The sequence below is a fragment of the Sinohyriopsis cumingii genome, chromosome 1 (assembly GCF_028554795.1).
Source record: "Sinohyriopsis cumingii isolate HCF-2022 chromosome 1, ASM2855479v2, whole genome shotgun sequence".
Classification (NCBI taxonomy): domain Eukaryota; kingdom Metazoa; phylum Mollusca; class Bivalvia; order Unionida; family Unionidae; genus Sinohyriopsis; species Sinohyriopsis cumingii.
In genome coordinates, this window is record NC_142961.1 from 148601648 (window position 1) to 148612345 (window position 10698).

Below are 10698 nucleotides of genomic sequence, written 5' to 3' on the forward strand. Positions count from 1 at the left end.
CATATAAAAGATACGTCACTTTCACAATCGTTAACGCACACTTTTAACATGCTATCTGCAGTGACTCAGATATGTTACCATACAAAATGGTGGCACTCTACAGTTTTGTAATTTGCATAGGGTAATATTTTTAATGGTAAAGAATTTCCCATGTTTCCCTCGCTTTTTTATCCTGGGCATTTAGAAAATGACCTTGTATATCTTATGTATTATTAAAAAAACGTTAAGTACTTAATTTGTTGCATGATTGATGAGTGTAATGTGGGTTATAGAATATAGAGCTACACCTTACTCATAATTTACACCAATCAAAAAACTGTTTGCTCCGTTTAGTCATTGACATTTCTTTGTACTTCAAACTCAAAATTCTAATAAAAGACGAGATATTAACTTTTTAAAAACACTTTATATAGTTGATAATTCACTCATTGCATTTTCAGACGTTGATATTACCGACTTAGGCAAAGTTCGTTTTCCCTATTTGAATAACTGTTAAAGTTTAATTCAAGCTGATATCTTGAGCACATAAGAGCAGCAAGTTTTGCCAGCTCTCTGCTTAGATCATATACAGTTTCAACAAGTACAAGATGTGAAGAAATTTCACCTACAGTACATGAAATTTGCAAGAGGCATGTCAACATTCTCTACGCAAATGCAAATAATTTCACCTTACACCTGTCACTCTCTTAGACGTAAATACTATCTGTAGAACGCGGATAAGACAATAGTAGTTATTTTGTAACCTGAGTCAACATAATGTTTTGTTTTTTTTTCAAATTGTGCTTTATATTCTATAAATTCCGACTGTTTTCTCAAATTGTTGCAAATTTATGTTTGTAGTGGCCATACTGGTTGTTCATTACCAATTCGTTTCTTTCAAACACGCCAAATCCAATAAATATCTGTGAAATCTGGAAGTAGTATCGATGGCTCTGGAGTTTTGTGTATTTGGACCGGCCGGCTAGCACCATGCAACAATCCTATGCGTTGACGAGATTTGTTCATTGTCGCGATGGTGGTTATACAACAAACAGATTTTGCTCGTGTGGCGATACCAGTTGCAATACTTCACCTACAACGAGTTCTGCATTTTTCGAATTGAGTTCGACACCTTGACCACATGAATACAGCGATACATCAATACCTGCATTCCTCGTGTGTGTACATCCGGTGCAGAAACGTTTCTCGCAGGTGGAAGATTGGACAGTAGTCTACGACGTGACCTAGAAGCAATTCATAAATTTTCTCAATCCTGAAATTGGAAATGATATTTTGTAGAGTTTTCACCTGTGTAACCTTCGCGTGTTCATCTTGAGCATGATTGTGCCTCCTACATCGTACACGGTGTGTCTTTCTCTTGCATTCGAAATCCTTGATCGAATGGATATTGTAAACGACACGGTCGTTCGAGAACAATAATTGATTAGAAGTGGGTGTACGTTTACACCTGATGAAGGTCGTCTTGTCGAGCATTTATACTACAGAATTGTATTACTAACAGAACTATGATGGATATCAATGTTACCGACGTGAAAAAAAATAATCGAAGAAGCACTGCAGCAGAAAAATAAAATCACGGAAAGAACCGCGCTATTTCTGAAATAAAACTTTACGTGACTTGTCGCTAACACAATCTGCAGAATCTCCGCGGCAGCAACTATTGGTCTGAGTGGCTGAAATTACGGCAACATCGACCATAATTGTTGCACCAATCAGCATTGTTGTTAGAGCTCCATCAATAATAACTGATGTTGCGAGTGGTTCTGGAATAATAACTTCGTTACGCTTACATTCACGAGTACTTGTCTATTCATAACTGCTTGCAGTGGCATAAAGCAATCTCAACATAATGAGTAATCTGTATTCGGTGACTATTGAGGATAAAATAATTAGCATGGCTGAGTTTGAGACTATGCTGGCGGAAAGGGAGAATCACGTGTAACAACTAGCACAGATAAGGATCTGCGCAGTGAATTTACAGAAAATAAAGTTCTACCGTAGACGTTTCTCAGGCATTTTGCTAGTCATTGATCCAGGACACTGCATCTATCTTGTATGACTCTTGCCACTGTTTGGCCACTTTATTTTCGTGGATTAATAAATCCACGGGTTTCATAAAGTATGTTGCTCTATTGATAAATTGAGAAATGTCACTGGGTATAGAAGGCATTGACGTATATAAAACTAAAAAGGCAAAACGCTTATAATTCCTCTACTCCATCTTTCTCTCATTAACGTTCTCAGACAGCCCATGTGAAATGGTTCAGCTTCTTGGTGTGATGTCTGTTCATTGTCCAAGATTCGCATGCATACAGCAGGGTCGGTAATCAATTGTATGTTTGCAGAATGATGCCTCTGCGCTCCCAAACATTTGCGCGTAGCCTGCCTTAGGCCATACATACTATGTTAATTATGGCGTTGGTTTGGCCATCAATATGAACTGCACGTGACAGTGTACTGCCAAAGTAGATGAATTTATCGCTTCGTGGAGGGTTTGGCCATTACTGTGATGGCAGGTTCTGCAAGACTTTCCTCGTGTATGCGTTTGCATCAGCTCTGTCTTCTTGATACTGATTGTAAGACCGAAACTGTGAGAAACTGACGGAAATGGCCCACACTTCTCATGGACTGCCCCAAGAGGAAATCAACGTATAATTTGACCATCTTCCAACTTTTACTGAAACTCGGTAGTCATCTGAACTGTGTCAAGTGCAAAACATCTGGAGTAACAATATCTATTTCATAAACGCCCGAGTTCTAATCTACTTGTTCATGTCATAATCGCGAATAAAAAACGGCACAGAACAAACGGCTTGGTGTTCTTGGTAATCTCACTGGGCTGAGTAATATTTGCATGATTATATGATCGAACTTTATATAAAATGGTACTAATACAATCAAGAGGTTAAAGTGTTGTAATTAATTCAATAATACAATCAAGAGGTTAAAGTGTTGTAATTAATTCAATAATACAATCAAGAGGTTGAAGTATTGTAATTAATTCAATAATACAATCAAGAGGTTGAAGTATTGTAATTAATTCAATAATACAATCAAGAGGTTGAAGTATTGTAATTAATTCAATAATACAATCAAGAGGTTAAAGTGATGTAATTAATTCAATAATACAATCAAGAGGTTGAAGTATTGTAATTAATTCAATAATACAATCAAGAGGTTGAAGTATTGTAATTAATTCAATAATACAATCAAGAGGTTAAAGTGTTGTAATTAATTCAATAATACAATCAAGAGATTAAAGTGTTGTAATTAATTCAATAATACAATCAAGAGGTTAAAGTATTGTAATTAATTCAGTAATACAATCAAGAGGTTAAAGTGATGTAATTAATTCAATAATACAATCAAGAGGTTGAAGTATTGTAATTAATTCAATAATACAATCAAGAGGTTGAAGTATTGTAATTAATTCAATAATACAATCAAGAGGTTGAAGTGATGTAATTAATTCAATAATACAATCAAGAGGTTAAAGTGATGTAATTAATTCAATAATACAATCAAGAGGTTAAAGTGATGTAATTAATTCAATAATACAATCAAGAGATTAAAGTGTTGTAATTAATTCAATAATACAATCAAGAGATTAAAGTGTTGTAATTAATTCAATAATACAATCAAGAGATTAAAGTGTTGTAATTAATTCAATAATACAATCAAGAGATTAAAGTGTTGTAATTAATTCAAAAATACAATCAAGAGGTTAAAGTGTTGTAATTAATTCAATAATACAATCAAGAGGTTGAAGTATTGTAATTAATTCAATAATACAATCAAGAGGTTGAAGTATTGTAATTAACTCAAAAATACAATCAAGAGGTTGAAGTATTGTAATTAATTCAATAATACAATCAAGAGGTTAAAGTGATGTAATTAATTCAATAATACAATCAAGAGGTTAAAGTGATGTAATTAATTCAATAATACAATCAAGAGATTAAAGTGATGTAATTAATTCAATAATACAATCAAGAGGTTAGAGTGTTGTAATTAATTCAATGCAGAGCAACAGCACCAATGATCTGGCTGTTTGTTTTCCACTAAACAATGCTGGAACACGTTCGAAGGAAAGGGCTCGATGTGGACGGAATCAGGTGGTTCAATATTAGCTGAAATTTTGAGAAGCAGCATACATTAAATTGTGTCTAGGGGCAGCTGATTATATATTTGACAATTTCAAAATATATAATTGCAATAGTCAAATCTAGGTACTGTCATGTATAATTAATTACAAGACATAGTTTCTGCTCTCCTCTTTTAAATGTCGTTTGGCCAAGACACATGGTACTGTGACCGAAAAGATGAGATAAACCTTAACATTCAAATATGTGCACAAGACTTCTGTATGTATCATACAAACAATTATATAATATCCGTTATGGGAAAATAGTCTGTATATTAAATAAAACGTGTCTGACTTCAAGCCAAGACTGGCTTATCGTTGATATAAACACCACCTCACATCGACCATTAATGACACTTAATGTACGACCAGATGGCATTCGCTTCAATTAAGTGCGCTGAATGCTTTTTTTTCTATCAGAAAATATGATCTAACTTGATGCATATAAAGTATTGATTATCAATTACTGAAAAACATAAATTTGCTGTTTAATTAGGAATAATCTTGGAAACATCAATTAAATGCACAGCAATGTTGGAATAAGTAATTCTCATATGTGGCAGCCAGCAATACCTGGATTACAATAGGGAAGTACTGCAGATGTCTACTTATGAGTACACGTATGAATATGATGTGACAGCGTTGGATCAATGCAGTGGAGCATAATTTTTGAACCAAAGGAAATAAAAGATTATTCGTTGAATGTTCATTTCTACAAAAACCAACGAAACTCTTTGCAAAATAAATGCTGAAAATTCCAGAAGTTGTATGCATGGGTATTTGGAACATGTAGAAGAAAGTAGAAGGATATGAATCATAGATCTACTCATCAAAACTAATAATCCATATTTATTTAATTTATTGAAGATATCTTAAATGCGTGTATCAGACATATTTCTTTCTTTAATCGATAGGCAATTGCCTCATTGACGTCAAGTTGGTTACATATTCCTTATTCCCGATTGAATAAGGAATAAGTAACCAGTTACCGATTGAATCAGGAATAAATAACCATTTACTTATTCCCGATTCAACTATTTATACATACATTTGGTTACTGATTCCTTATTCATATCCAGTGGGGTATTCATTATTTATTTACAGTTCCATAAATAATTGGTTATAACTTATTGAAGATTAAAAGCCTTTCAGGGCTTGCATTGGTGTTATTGTAACCCAGTTAGAGAAATAAGAGTGTTCTTTGGTGCCAGATATATATAGCTGACTAGAGACAAATCACGGACTATGTGGAGGAAGGGGTTAGGATATTGGTGGGTATACATAATTACTAAATTGAAATAGGATTAATTAGTTGTGTTGGATGTTGGGATCGCGTCCTGTTGTGCATGGCGCGAAACATTAACATTTGTGTTCGAAAAGCTTACTAATGGCTCAAGTAAACGTGAAACCACAAAAAAAAACAAAAAAAAAAAAAAAACATACAAGTGTGAAATTGATTTCTCTTGTGTGGTCATAATATGCTTAGAGAAGAATTATTTCAAGTATCTACGGGTTTAGGAAGCCCTCAGTTGACATCGAATGTTGACTTGAAGTCCTTGGAACTGGGTAAACAAGCATACGGGTAGGTGTATGAAACACGCTCAGGGTGAGTCAAATCTAATAATACTTAGTGCGAATTAAATCCGTACCTGAACGATTTCAATTGCAACTTCTGATGGACAATTTCTATTCAGGAATCTGTTCCAACATAAGCCAAATTCATTGAAAGAATTTGTTTAACCGATTTCCAGAAATTGGAGCTACATAAAGGGGGGAGGGGGTACAGCATATGCGGCAAGAAGATAATATCTTACTTATACAGGTGGGCCAATACATCTCCTCTTTAAAGAGTTTTGACATGGACTTTTCAAAGATATTTTATCTCTAAGTGGTAGTGTCGAGCCAAAAAAGAAATCCTGATGAATCTCATCGAGATGAATCAGCAAAAAAAGGGAGAACCTATGGGCACTGCGTATGAAAATGACGCACAATTTGGATCGATTGAAAAGATTGTTATTATTGAACCCCTAACTAGAATATATCGATTTCAACGCCTCTCTGAGAATATCTAGTTAGGGATCTCTTCCACCTTTATGAAAGGTTTTTAAAAAATTCGTCGACCCGATTTCTTGGAATCCGGAGATGAATATATGATAGTTGTAACAAAGTCCATTAGCAGATTACCTCTTCAGTCCATATTTGGTTCCTACATTTCACCACTAAAACGATATTGGCATTTATTATTGTAAGATATCTTCTAAACAGAGATATATTTGACTCCCAAAAGCATTTTTGACGATGTTTGTCTAATGCAAGCGGAAAACGTAAAAGTGTCTTTTCGGATACCAGGAGTATTTAAAACCGTTATAATCTATGAACAGATTGCAGCCAAACTTTGCGATGCTTGAACCCTTACTCGGAGAATTTTGATTTCAACCCCTGTTTGACAGTCGGTAAAGAGTAACCAATCCCAACAGTAGGAAACCTTAGAAGAAAATTAGTCGAGACGATTTCAACGAATTCGCGGTTAAATAAAAGAGGTCGAGCACAATACATGCGATCAGAATATTATAACTTACGTATATAGCTGGGCCTCTACGTCTCCTCTTTAGAGAGTTCTGACAATCGACCTTCCTTGATATTTTATCTCCGCTACAGAGTCCACCCACGAAGGAAGTCCTGACGAATATCGTCGATAGGAAACAACGATGGGTACCGGGTATAAAAAACATTCAAATCTTCATAGATTGTATCAAACTTTTGCGCTAACTGAACCTCTACTAATAGGATTTTGATAACAACGCCTCTTGGATATTATGTAAATAACAGAAAGAAAAAGTGGAAGAAAACACGTCGAGCCAATTTCGATAAATTCTCTGCTAGATAAAGTTAGTTGAGCACAAAAGATGACGTAAGACTTTATATTACGTTTACATTTGAGCTAAGATGTCTCCTCTTTATACAGCTTTACACAGACCCATCCTTGATAATGTAATAAATTGAGTATCAGCCATTTGCATATAGGTCTCCATTTTAAGGATTTCATATATTCAAGTGATCACTTGGTTGATTTTGGGAAGTCGGTGTCCTCAGCCCGACTAATTAGCCAATTACCAGAGCAAAACATCACAGACTGCAGTGTTGATGAGATTACAGGATGGATAGTTTAATTTTAAAGTGAGTTCATGTCAGAGTACCATAAGTGTCCATGGAGATGATTAGTTCTATTAAAACCTAATTATATGTAACGATTATTGAGTGCATGTGCAGTATTCGTGATGGATGACAAGTAAAGTTTGCAATAGAGTAATTCAGAAGGGACGGTTCTGTTTTCTGGAGACGTCTTGTGTTGTTGTTATAATGGTAAATATGGTGGAAGGTTATAGGTGAAATAAGGCCTATAAACATAATTTGACTGGCCTGAGGCAGCGAAGGTAAAATTAGTTGTACTCATGGAAACCTTACTTAGAGCAAATTGATTTCAACGCCTCTTATACTGTTTTGAAATAAGGCCCCTTTCTAACAGCAGAAAAAGTTTAAAGAAAATTCGTCGAGCCGATTTCGAGAAACTTGCGACTAATAAAGGAAGTCGAGCAGATCACATGCCGTAAAGATTATATACATGTGGGCCATTAGTCCCCTCTTTATAGAGTCTTGACACGAAAACTCCATAGATATTTCATAAGTGTGTGCACACATGCTCGTTTATGTGGGAGCCTGATAAAGAAAAGCTGCCTTGCTAATATAAATGCACAATTTGTGGACATTTTCACTATGTTCAAAATAACTTGCTACATGTACACGAACGTATGGAACCTTTATTTGACTAAATGCTGACACACACGCACATGCAAATACATATGTGTGCAGGTTTCAAATCTCAATGCATCATAATATGTTATGACGAAAAGAAATTGGAAATTAGTTTTCTAACATTTATTAAATACTATTACCGATGGAATTGTCACTACAAGATTCAAAACATGAGTAGTTTAAACCGATATATTCGTCATCACTTTTATATCTAACGTCTATTAACATTCAATCCAAACTTATGGTTTTCTGTTGTCTTCATTTAGTTGCTGTGGTTTAATGGTATAAACATTCAATATTTCACCGTTTTATCTGTTGAACATTCATACCTGACATTTGTAAGAAGCAATTATTCCCAAAATTGTGTCCATTAGTGTATAACAGAAGTCATATTGATGATCAGGATATGTTCACAAACATAAAATACAGGATCACAATAATATGAAACAGCATAATGCTGATATTAAATTAATATTGACAATAAACAGTTTACTTCATGTGTTTTCAATTGTCTTCGTCTAGAAGGTGACTTCTTTCAGAGGTCTGCGTTTATATGGCAATTTCAATATATATGGAAAATGATATAAATTCTCACAAACAGAGCCATACAAACAAGGACTATTTCATCGTACAGGAAATTAGTCTTTAAGCAAGAGGCACACTATATACTTCTAAGCTGGTTTATATTCCTTGATGTCACTAATGAAAATGGATCGAAACAGGCTATATTTTCAAAGTAATTTTAACTCGCCAGTAACTTCCATCTTACACTTAAACTGACATAGGAGACACCAAACAGTTCCAGTATCATTGTTAGATACTCAATATACCCTCCTGGAGTGGAACATAGAAACTGACCTATGTTGGAAACATATTGACTTTCACCGGGGATTCCAGACCAGCTGTCACCACCAGCATGTAATACAAAATCTAATTCACGTCATGTTAACCTATATGTCTCATGAAACATTTGGTTCGTGTCAGGTTAATTTCAGTTAGGACCACGGACTGAGGCACATACCGTTGCAAAAGCAGGCTAATTTGTAAACATATGCCACAGATCGATTTTTCAGAAATTCGAAAACAGGAGTTGCCTACAAGATCAATCAGAATGTATGATATATGATATAACTATATGTTGGTGAAACCGTTGATTTCAGAAATCTAATGAAAAATCACAGAAGCCATATTGATAACAATAAAATGCGAAAGTTTTGAATAATAAGTGTTACAAAAGCCAATGTAAATTAATACCAACAAGGCAAACAAAGCAACCAATCACAATGTCAAAATCTACATCTTTGTTTTTAACTCTCCAAATACATTATTGTAATATGTATATATCTATTTTTTCAAATGAATAGTCCTATGAATTTTAATTTTTACAATAACATACTTAAGACAAAATCTAACTTCACATCATTTCGAAAGCTCACAAGTCCTGAGGATTTAATTTTGGTCACTCGATATATTAGCAACAAACATTTGTATATCTTGCTTGAACTAATTATGCTACGATTTGTTTAGCATTTGTTTATTCTTTCAATGATTCATATAAATTAAAGACGGAAAAGTGTCCAAGGCTTAAGTTTACATTTTCTCACTAATTAAAATCGAAACCGCGATCGTGACACTGCAGCAAGGCTATTATCATATACCAAAATACCTTTCACCCATGATTGCCAACAATCTAGATCATACAAATTTGGAGCATCAAAGGCTACTTTCATACATCGTCTTTAATAATAGTTCAAGGAACAATGCCAATAGCCAGTAATTTAAAAGTAGCTTTCACTGATATGATCCTCCCTGTAAATCTACAAGAGTATTCCAAGTTAATCCATCAATGAACCTCTAGCTTGCCCCAGTATCAGGTCCCTTATCCGACATCTAGCAGCATGTATTTCTTCCTATAAAAAAGATTCCATATGGTAAAAAAAACATATTGTTCTTTTGTTATGTTTATTAAATTTATGTTATGTTTGAATTTTGTCCGTGATGGAGGGTAGAGCTGCGGCCGACCTGACACTTGTCATGATTTTTTAAGATATGTACTAAAAAGTCAGTTCATGGTCTTAGCTTGTTGATGAATTTAATATGTTCTGGAAGCGAACTTCTTTAGTATAGTTTGGAATTTTCCAAAAGTGTTTCAGAAAATACTATTGCGACATAGGTGAAGTGGGGATGTACATAAAGTGTTTTTTCTTATAAATACAGTCGTCATTCCTGTTTAAAGTTCAGTCTGTGACCTGCTGTGTTCAGATACGAATTCAGATGAACTATTTCTTTAAATTATTCATTGGAATTACAAAGTGCTCATTGATCTCTAGGACTAAAATGCTACTTTATGATTATTGAGAACTCATTCAAAGACGTTCTGGATTATATTATTGTGATACATCAAGACATTCAAGACTCTTGGTACAACATTGCATTCAAGAATAATGAAATTCCTTCAAAATATTTTATACTTTCCTAATTGTGACTGAACATTTAGGAATAATTTGGATTTAATTCACAATACTCTTAAAGTTTCAGTTTGTTTTCTAGGGAACAAACTGTCTGTTGAATTTTACTAAACTTGCTTGTTTCTTACTGTTATATAATTTAAGAAGATAGAGTAGTAACATATAAACTGTACGAGAAATTAAGTACACAAAAGATTATTTTGAAATAAAATTATTGGACTAATGTATATATGGATATCAGACTGATAAGAGCAATTCACCACGGCTACGTCT